Consider the following 10,734-nt stretch of genomic DNA (forward strand, 5'->3'; position numbering starts at 1 on the left):
GATTAAATATTTGAATGCATATTTGTAATCTCTGTCATATAACCTCTTCCTCTCAGACTTGGGATGGCCTTCCAGCTATAAGTGGCAAACACTGTGCTAAGCATCACGTCTTTTAAAGGGAAGGCAGACTAAGTCTTTGAAAGATGTTGTGTCTAGTTAAGACTTTCTCTCATCTACGGCTGTACTGTCCAATATGATGGCCGTTAGTCACATGAGGCTACTGAGCACTTGAAATTTGGCTAGTCTGAATTGAGATATGCTATAAGAGGGGGCTCCTAGGTGGCTCAGCCGATCCTGAGATCAAGTCCTGCATGGGGCTCCCTGCTCAGCAGGGTGTCTGCTTCTTCCTCTCCCTCTCCCCCCTGATCATACTCTCTCTCTCATGCTCTATCTAACATAAATAAATAAAATCTTTTAAAAGAGAGATATGCCATAAGTGTAAAACACACACCAGATTTTGAAGACTTAGTATGAAAAAATAATGTAACATATTTCATTAATAGTTTAAAAATATTGATTATATGTTAAAATGACATTCTGGAAAAATTGGTTAAAGAAAATATTAAAATTAATTTCACACAGTTCTTTTTACTTTTTTCTTAATGTGCTTTATAGAAAATTTAAAATTACATATGTAGTTTATTTTAATTTCTTTTCATCAGTGTTGGTAGAAGGAAATCAAACCAAACCAAGTGGAATTTGGCCAAAGTTCCCAGTAGTTCATTAGAGTTGTCAGAATTCTAAAAATGTCAGTTGCTTAGGCCTATGAGCTGCTGAGCTTTTACTTTTGACAAAATTGCCATTCACAAATTGGAATTTTGCACTTTTCAGAAAATACTGCAATGGCAGTGAGCAAGTCGGACAGTATCTAATTCTTTTTTTTAACACAGAATGAATTACATTGCTGGCATTTAGTATTTTTGCCTTAGAAATCAGGTGGACAAGAGCTCCTTAGTTCCCCAGGTAAGGTACAGTGAAAATGTGCTTTTTGGCTAATTGCTTTGAACATAGAAATATTTGCACTGAAAATCTTAGCCTCATATCACTTTATTATATTCTTTCCTATTTTATTTCACTATAAAATTTTAATTTCTCTACCTGTAACCATGAGCACAGAGTAGGTAATGAGTTCATGGTATTCTTTATGTTGTGTGATATACAAAATTTTAGGTTGGCTATAATTATACTTTTAACTATATTCACTAAATAAAACCAACAAGTAAATAGAATATACTATTTTAGATATATTATATATAAAATATATAAAATATACCAACACACAGCAGCATGACAAAACCACAGATAATGCTTTCCTTATCAGAGACCAAGTGGGAATCGTAAATTTCCAGAATTAATGATTTCCTTGGCTTCCTACCTTGGCTTCCTAAGGAGGAATTCCAATAAAGTACAAACAACCTGTCAAAGATATGATCATATTGCAGCTGTCTTTGAAATGAGAGAGATCATGAGTGCTACATGGGGACAGAACACTCTTAACTGCTAAAATGGGCCAGAAAAGTCAGTGGTGATGCTCAACTAGATTAGTGTCTTCTCAAATCTGTTCCTCCACCTTCTCCTGTGTTGATCACATCTCTATTCACAGTTTTTCTATACTTCTCACTTTCTTTCTCTGTGTCCAAGTAGTTATTAAGTAGTGCCAAGTCTACCTCTGAAATTTCTCTTGAATACTTCCCTTTTCCAACCAGGTGAGTCCCTTATCAACTTGGCCTCAGATACCCAGAATAGCCTTTATGTGATTAGGTTTCCAGAATAAGGACCTATGAAACTATTTTCCCATTTTAAATGAAGTTCCACATTGCCACCAGACTATCCTAAAGACCCAAATGGATCACTTTCCTGCCTTAAAACTGTCCAATTAGATCCCCACTACCTACAAGATAAAGTCCACACTCCTTAGCATGACGTTTAAGGCTCTGCATGTTCTCATCTTAATCTTTTCTGAACTTATGTCCTGCCTTTCCACCATATCCCAGACTAAGAAAATCTAAGTTTAAAAAAAAAATCGCATAATCAAAAATCCATTAACATTCAGATTTTTAAAATTGATAATAGCGGGGGAACTGAGAGGATTTATATGTGGTATAATAAAGCTGACATTACTCAAATAAAAATCTATTACTTATGGAAGATTTATTCTGTGTATTTCCTTTTGTCAAAGAAGTGAGAGTTCTTTTGAGAGCAAGTGATAGAAATCTAATTTGAATTAGCCTTGGCAAAAATGAGGAATAATTGGCTTATGGATGCCAGGGAAGCATTATAAAACTAACCTAAGAGATGGACAGGGCTGCAATTGGTGTCAGGAACAACTATAGGAAGTCCTCTGGCATCCAAATTCCTTTTCGTAGTTGGCTTAGCTCTTCTCCGCATGGCAGCTTCATCTGCTCTTACTAAAGGTTTTGTCCTTTGGGTGAGTATCTTCTAACAACCATATAAATGACTCTCTTTCTTGATCCAGCTTGAAAAATCCACAGGAAACCTTCTGATTGTATTGGTTGAGGCCAGGTGCCTACCCAGGGATCCATCAGGTCTGACGAGGGGAGAGTGGTCATGTAAGCAAGAAAAGTTCTGCTTATAGCTGTGTGGATGGTAGTGGCACAGGAGGATACCAATTCTCAGGAAAGAGCTTTTGGGGAAGGCAGTATCACTGACATACATTATGGTAATTCCTAAGTAATTTTAGTGGAATGAAATAAAAAATAGCTGAAAATTGTATAATTAATTATATTTAACTTCAATTATAATTACTAATTGATTCAGGTCTATAGCTGACTCCACCATTTGCAGGCCTCCTTGCCTAGAGGTTTGTGGTCCTAGTTTGCTTATTCTACCAAGATTTTTTTTTTTTAAGATTTTATTTATTTATTCATGAGAGACGCAGAGAGAGACAGAGACATAGAAAGAGGGAGAATCAGGCTCCCTCTGGGGAGCTTGATGCAGGACTTGATCCCAAAACTCTGGGATCATGTCCTAGGCTGAAGGCAGACGCTCAACCACTGAGCCACTCAGGTGCCCCTATTTGTTTCGTTTAAGATAGCCAATCATAGTGGTTCCAAATTCTGTTAATTATACTTCCCTAATAGTTATAGCTTGTATTTCTGTTTTGTTGCTTATTTTATTGGCCAGAACTTCCAGAATCATATAAAATAATCATTTGTATAATTTTAAAGTTTTCAGATATATGTATAAACAAAGTCTAATAGGGTAAGGAAGCAGGAAAAGGGTATCTCAATTGAGTGATGTAGTTTCCTGTTGGAGCTAGAAGGGAACTCAGATATACCGAAACTTGTAACAAACCAAGATTCAGACTATGGCATTCTTAGTTTTTAAAGTATTAGAACAATTCTATATGGGTTGGTGAGCTTCTGCTCCCCTGAGATATTACTCTTTTTTCTACCTCTCCACAGTCCAACAAGTAAAAATTTATATCATGGCATAGTAGGGGGCTGATTGGTTCCAATTGGTTATGTAATATTTTGAGTGTCAGTGATATTAAGACATTAAACACATGGCATAATTTGACCCCTGTTGAGATATTCCCTCAGTACCAAAAAACTCCCCAAAAACAGAAACAAAAAACTATCACCACAACAAAAAAAAACCTGCAAAAAAATTTTCAAATTATCTTTTTTAAAAAGAGATTTATTTTTTTTTGAGAGTGAGAGAATGAGGGGCAGTGGGAGACAGAGAGAGAATCTCAAGCAGACTCCCTGCTGAGCATGCAGCCTAACTTGGGGTCAATCATGGCCAGAGCTGAAATCAAGTGTCGTATGCTTAACTGACTGAGCCACCCAGGTACTCCTCAAATTATCTTTAATGACAAATTGTCCATAAAAATTCTAAAAGTGGGCAGCCCGGGTGGCTCAGTGGCTTAGCGCTGCCTTCAGCCCAGGGCGTGATCCTGGAGACCTGGGATCGAGTCCCATGTCAGGCTCCCTGCATGGAGCCTGCTTCTCCCTCTGCCTGTGTCTCTGCCGGTCTCTCTTTCTCTCTCATTAATAAATAAATAAAATCTTTTTTAAAAAATCTGAAAGTTTAAAAAGGAGGGACCGGGATTTTTAGTAAAAAGGAAGAAATACAACTATAAAATCAAAGAAGTAAAACTCTGCATTCCTAAATTTGATTTGAAAATATCAGTATGAAAAAATATATATCAGTATGAACTCATATAAGATTTTCCCATTTCTGTTCACTGAAAAGGCCTAGCAGCAGTGAACAATCTATAGAAGTGAATACTATTACTGCCCTAGATTGTGGTCCCTAGGGATTCTTAGAGAAATGTCTGATTAGAGATCTGGGGAAAGAAATGTATAGGATGAAGCTGGACATCTTGCCATACAAAAAGTGAGGAAGCTATCAAAGACTACTACATGTCAAAAGGACTCGAGCCAGCTTGAGGAGATTCCTATAATCTGAGCATCGATAAGAATAACTGTAATTGATCAAATATTAAATATGTTAAAATCCTGAGATCATAATGATATATTTTTTAAAAGATTTTATCTGGGGCACCTGGGTGGCTTAGCAGTTGAGCACCTGCCTTCAGCCCAGGGCGTGATCCTGGGGACCTGGGACCTCCCTGTGTGGAGCCTGCTTCTCCCTCTGCCTGTGTCTTTGCCTCTCTCTCTCTCTGTGTGTCTCATGAATAAATAAATAAATACAATATTTAAAAAAATAAAAGATTCTATCTATCTATCTATCTATCTATCTATCTATCTATCTATCTATCTATCACCATCTATCTATCTGGCAGAGAGAGAGCACATATGCAAGCACAAGCAGGGGAAGGGACAGAGGGAGAGGGAGAAGCAGACTCCCTGGGGATCATGACCTGAAGGCAGGTGCTTAACCAACTGAACCATCCAGGTGCCCTAATAATAATGATATTTTAAAAATAGTTTCATTAGTCACCTTTAGAGGATGATAATGAATCAACTCATTATTCTGAACTGGTAAATAAAGGGGAAAAAATCAAGCATTTAACCTGCCTTTCATTTATGAACTATATCTCATGACAATTAAATAGTTGAGGTCAGGAAAATTGTAGAAACAGGTATTATAGAAATAGTCTAGCTAATAAGTGAAGAAGAAAAGTTATAATTAGAATATTACCAATTGCAAAGCCCTGATGGAAATAATGGAACTAGGCAATTATCGTTAAGGATTATTAACATAAAAAGAAAGACAATTAGACATCACTATCTCCTGATGGAAATACTCATTACCCTTGTGAAGGGATTTTGTAAAAGAAAGAAAGAAAGAAAGAAAATCAAGCTTGAACCAGATCAAACCTTTAGACCTAATTAGAAGTTTATAGGTGATAAAGGGAACACAGCAACATATTAGTTGAGGCTACAGGAATACAATAAAATCCAGATGTGGGAGACTCTTCTGGAAGAAATCCAGTTTCTTCAACGAATACTTTACAAGGGAAACAAGGATGGAGAACATGAGGAAAGCATGGATTAAAAGAGACTTAAAACACATAGCAGCCACATACAATACGAGGACTTTGGTTTCTGATTTAAATAAATCAATCAGAAAGAAATCAGAAAAATATAAAGCTAGATATATATGATATTAAGAAATAACTATTAATATCTTAGATGTGCTAATGGTATTGGGGCTATGTTTTTATTTATTTTATTTATTTTATTTTTATTTTTTAAAAAGCAGGCATGGAGCCTGCTTCTCCCTCTGCCTGTGTCTCTGCCTCTCTCTCTCTCTCTTTCTGTGTCTCTCATGAATAAATAAATAAAATCTTTTAAAAAGTCTTTCTTTTTAGTGATAGATACTGAAATATTTACAGATCAAATAATATATGTAGACTGTTTCACAGTGGGCACAGGGGTGGGGAGGAAAGTGAGTGGAGAAAAGATGGACGGAGAGGAGCTATGAGGTGCTAACTATTGTGGTTGGAGGACAGATCACTGGACGAGACTCTTAACTCTTGTGCAAGTTTGAAGTTTTCCATAATAAAATGTCAACAAATAATTTAAATTTGTTTAATATCATCTATGGACATCACATACTTAAATTCCCTAATTTTACAGATAGTACAAACTGAAGTCTAGAGAATTCGGTAAGTGGAAAAAACATTTCACTTACTCTACTAGCTATGTGACCTGGGGTGAGTTAGTTAACTTCTCTGAATCTCAGTTTCATCATCTATATAAAGAGGCTAATAAAACTTATCATGGAGGGTTTTGTAAGAATTAAAGGAAGCCATACCTGCAACCTAGCACAGTAAGTACAGAGTAAGTGCTCAGAAGTGGCAACTGTCACTTACAGCATCTAAGGTCACTCAGCTTGTAGCAGCATAGCCAGATCTAAGTTTCGTAAATGGCAGTTTTGCCATATTACATAATTTCTTTTGAGTAACAGGCATTTAATAAATACTAGTTGAACTGGGGGGGGGGGGAGAGAAAGAAACACCCAAATAGAGATTTTCAATTGACAAGAAGAGATTTTACCTGAAAAAGATTTATTTTCCCAGATATAATATCATAACTTTGATAATGGCAAATTTTAGTTTCTCACCTGACAGTGATGGCCTGATTGCATCCTCCCACAAGTCCACACATGATGCCATGAGGGCTGGTTGAAATTAAAGTAAGTTCCTTTAGGAGGTTTTCTATTTTAAAATCTGTAACATGAGGCAACTAACTAACCTGACTTGCCCAAGTCACTCTGCTAGACAGGGGCAAACGGGATTAGAACTTAAATTTCCAGGTCTATGTGTTTGGTTTCAGTGAACACATCATTTTTAGATGTTTACACATTCGGAAGGATGATTTCTGTTGCAAAGCATACAATGCACAGTATTATCCTTCTCCTACGAATCAACAATAAGGCATGTTTAATTTATCAGCACGTGGGCTATTTCTTTGCATTCTTTTTGTGAGATAGCAGATTCAGTGGATGCCCCTGGCATTTTAAACTTCTTACCATCTGATTTGAGGAAGAGCCGTGGGGCTTTAAACATACACCATATCCAATTACGAATTTATTAGCATTACTTGGTTTGTTCTGTATTTTTATAAGCCTCTTCTTTCTTCTCTTGTGTTTTTTCATAATTTTGCCAACCTTTCATAAAAAGGGCAAAGAGGACAGGATGTCTCTATTCTCTGTACTTCTTTGTGGAAGTGAGGGAGAATATATGATGAAATTGATGAATGGAACTGATCAGACTAAAGGACTTAGCCCCAGTCTTGTATTATAACAATGGAAAAAAATCATTTTAGCATAATAAACATCTAACATTGTGTTAGATCCTGAGATACAAAGATGATTCAGACAATATATTAGTTCAGTGTACCTGCCCTTAGCAAAGAATTTAGGAGGTTAGGTAGATGGATATCAAAACAGCTGTGATAAAACAACAACAACAACAGAATATAACTGCTAAACTGGGGTTAAAAAAATGCTTTGGCAAAAGGAGAGAAGCTCTGACAAGAATAGGCAGGCTTTCAGAAAGAAAGTGGCATGTGGTTGAGACTTTGACAGACCTTACTTTAGCTAAGAATCAGAATTTAAGACTTGCCCCCCAAAACTCTTGGTGGTTTCAATAAATAAAGGAAATGCGACATGACAGGGTGTGTTCTGAGAACACTGGTGTGGCTGCAACTGTCAGTTGCAATTCCACCAGAGGCTTCTTTCTTGCCTTTTGAAATAAAATGTAAAAGCACAGAGGATAAAAATAAGCAAGCCAAAATTAAAATTAAAAGAATAATGACACAGACGATACAATAAGAACAAAGTAGTTTCTCTACTCAGAACCAGTGTGTCAGGAAAGGGGCCGCGTGCATGTGTACAACATGAGTGTGGGCATTCACTCAACAAATGTTTAACAAGCCCCTTCTTGTGCTAGGCACTGTGATAGATGGCGGATGGGGGGATAGAGCAGTGAACAAGACACCCATGGTCTCTGACTTCAAGAAGTTTATATTCTGACTAAGGATACAGCCTTCTGAAAAACAAGTTAGGTATAGAATTGCAACGGTAGTAAGCATTGTGACAAAGAAGTGCGAGATGTTATGGGAGCTTCTGACCCCTTCCCTCATGTATTAGGGAAGTTGTCCTTGAAGAGGTGACATTTGAGCTGAACCCTTAAGAAAAAGTAGAGGTGGGGTTAGAGTTGAGGGCAAGGGGAAACAAGGCTGGTGGTAGCACAGTGTGGGTGGCCCACAAATAGTGAGAGGGCTAAGGAGGTGGGTGAAAGCCTCTTTGTGCCTGGCCTTGAAGGCCCCATTCATGATTTGGGTTGTTACCCTCGCACATCAGGAAGCAATGCATTTCTGCAAGGTTGATCTGAGTACAGAATGGAGAAAAGATCAAAGTGAGACAAATACAGGTGTAGAAAAGCCAGTCAGCAGGCTCTGAGAGTCCAAGCAAAGAAATGCCTGGACTTAGAGTCCTGGACTTAGAGTCCACGGAGTGCCTGCTTAGAGTCCAGGCAAAGAAATGAGGGTAGCTTGGACTGGGGTGGAGACAGTGAGATGCAGAGAGTCCAGAAGAAAGGTCGGGAGGAGGAGGGCACAATCTGAAGAGGCATGGCTTGACAAGGTCAGACAGTGTATGTGTGTAAGTGGGAACCAGATTTTATATTAATAAGTGTGCACTGTTTTTAGTTATATTCTCTTTCTTTTCATGCCAGAATCCCCACAATTCCCAAACCTGGCCCCAGGCAGACCAGAACTTCAAGGATCAATCATTCTTTTCCTAATCCCCATATACAGAAACTGTGCAAGATTTGGCTTGTGGGGTCACACCCTGGGCTCTCTCACACCTTTCCCAGAATCTTGCACTCAACTTTAACCAGAGGCAACAGGTAAGGATGCTAGGAAGATATAAGAGGAAGGAGGAAATTTATAGTCAGCTGGAAAGAAAAAGTAGCTGAGTAAACATGGGTTAACTGTACACATGGAATTGGAAAAAAAACATTGGTATGAGTTCCTCAGCCTCCCTGTCTTCCGTGGAGATAAAATCACCCTTTTGAGGGGCGCCTGGATAGCTCACCTGGTTAAGTGTATGCCTTTGGCTCAGCTCATGGTCCCAGAGTCCTGGGATCAAGCTTGGAGTTGGGCTCTCAGTTCAGTGGGGAATCTGCTTCTGACACTGCCTCTGCATCGCCCCGCTCCTCCCTGCTCATGCTCTCTCATGTTCTCTTGCACACTCTCAAATAAATAAAATCTTAAAAAAAAAAAAAGAATAGTTTTTTTAAAAATCACACTTTCAAGTGAATGTTAGCTGCAACCATGTTTGAAGCTCCTGTCTGTTAGAGCAATACCTAGTACTAGGTTTGGAACTGGAGGTCACTTAGACATTTGTTGAATGAAAGCACAGTTACAACAAAGTATAAGGGCTGTCCTAAGATTCTGAGGGCTATATATTCCCAGCACAATTTAGAGTCCCCAGCTTCTATCATTTCCTTGTAGAAAGGAGAAGGAAATAGGGAACTGATAGGGGCTTGCTTACTGTTGTGGAAACAGGAACTTTGTGGCATATGAAGTAAGTTTTGGGTCAGGAGTTCCGGTAATAGCTAGTTGATGAAGGCTGTGTCTTTGCTTTCTTAAAGTAAGGGGATTATATAAGAAGGGCTCTAAGTGTAGTGTTTAGTCTAATGTAGTATGCAAAGTAAGACCAAAAACTCACATAGATTTGGGCGGGGAAAGAAGAGGAAGAGAACCAGTTATTGGAGGCAACTAGAGAGCTTTCCCATCTACAATTCAAAATTAAATGGAAAATGCTCAAGTGTACATTCCTTTCTCTGGGTTCCTGACTAGGAAGTGATTCCTTTATTTGTTTTGATTCATACCAGCAGGTATTATTGCCTAAAACAAGTATTCTCACTTCACTAAAACCCTGTTTCCTAATAACTTTCTTTACAAGATAGGAAACCCAGTGACCTTGCCAAGCATCAAGCCTCATTTTCCAGGCACTTCATTCAGTATTTTAGGGCCAAGGGAAATAAATTTTTAACCCCTACCAATAAACATGGTTTTATAATTTCTAATCAATTCTATTCTATGTGGGAATGAATGAGTGTAAGTACGTTAAAGCTAGCCAGGGATCTCTATGCATATCTGCTCTTGCAAACCATGGCCTCTATAGCTAGGGGAGCTCACTGGACTTTAGGATACATGTAACAGGTAACTGAGGCCCTAGCAGGTTTAACTGTTCCAAAAGAGGTTCAGGCAATATTTGGACCCCCTTAATATGTCAATCAAGGTAGAAAATAAGGGCCAATGGTAACATATTGTAACCTTCTTATTTGAAACACTGACGGGCAAGCATTTCTCTCATCTTTTCTTTTTATCTGAGGAGTCAGTAAACATAATTTTCAAAGGGAGATTTTTGACAAAGGGCCTTCAGATAAAAATGTAATTATCAAAAACCAAATTTTCAACAAAGGGCCTTTACTTACTATATAAGTCCCTTTTCTTATAACAGATACTCGAAATACTTCTTTGAAGGGTCCCAAAGGTCTTGTTTAAGAACAATAGATAATAGTCAGTTTCCTCATTCCGTTACTAAGAAAAATTGTGAATTCAGGGGATCTTTGGTCATAGGAGATCCTTGCAAGATATCCTGTAACAAAGATTGCCACAGAAACATGAAAAATTCCCAGTAGACACAAATTTAGGAAAACAAAAAACATTAGGTTGGCTTTATTTGGGTCACTTTGAGGGATAGGCTCGGGCCTACTGGAATCTA

Source organism: Canis lupus, chromosome 36, assembly GCF_011100685.1.
Source record: "Canis lupus familiaris isolate Mischka breed German Shepherd chromosome 36, alternate assembly UU_Cfam_GSD_1.0, whole genome shotgun sequence".
Lineage (NCBI taxonomy): Eukaryota > Metazoa > Chordata > Mammalia > Carnivora > Canidae > Canis > Canis lupus.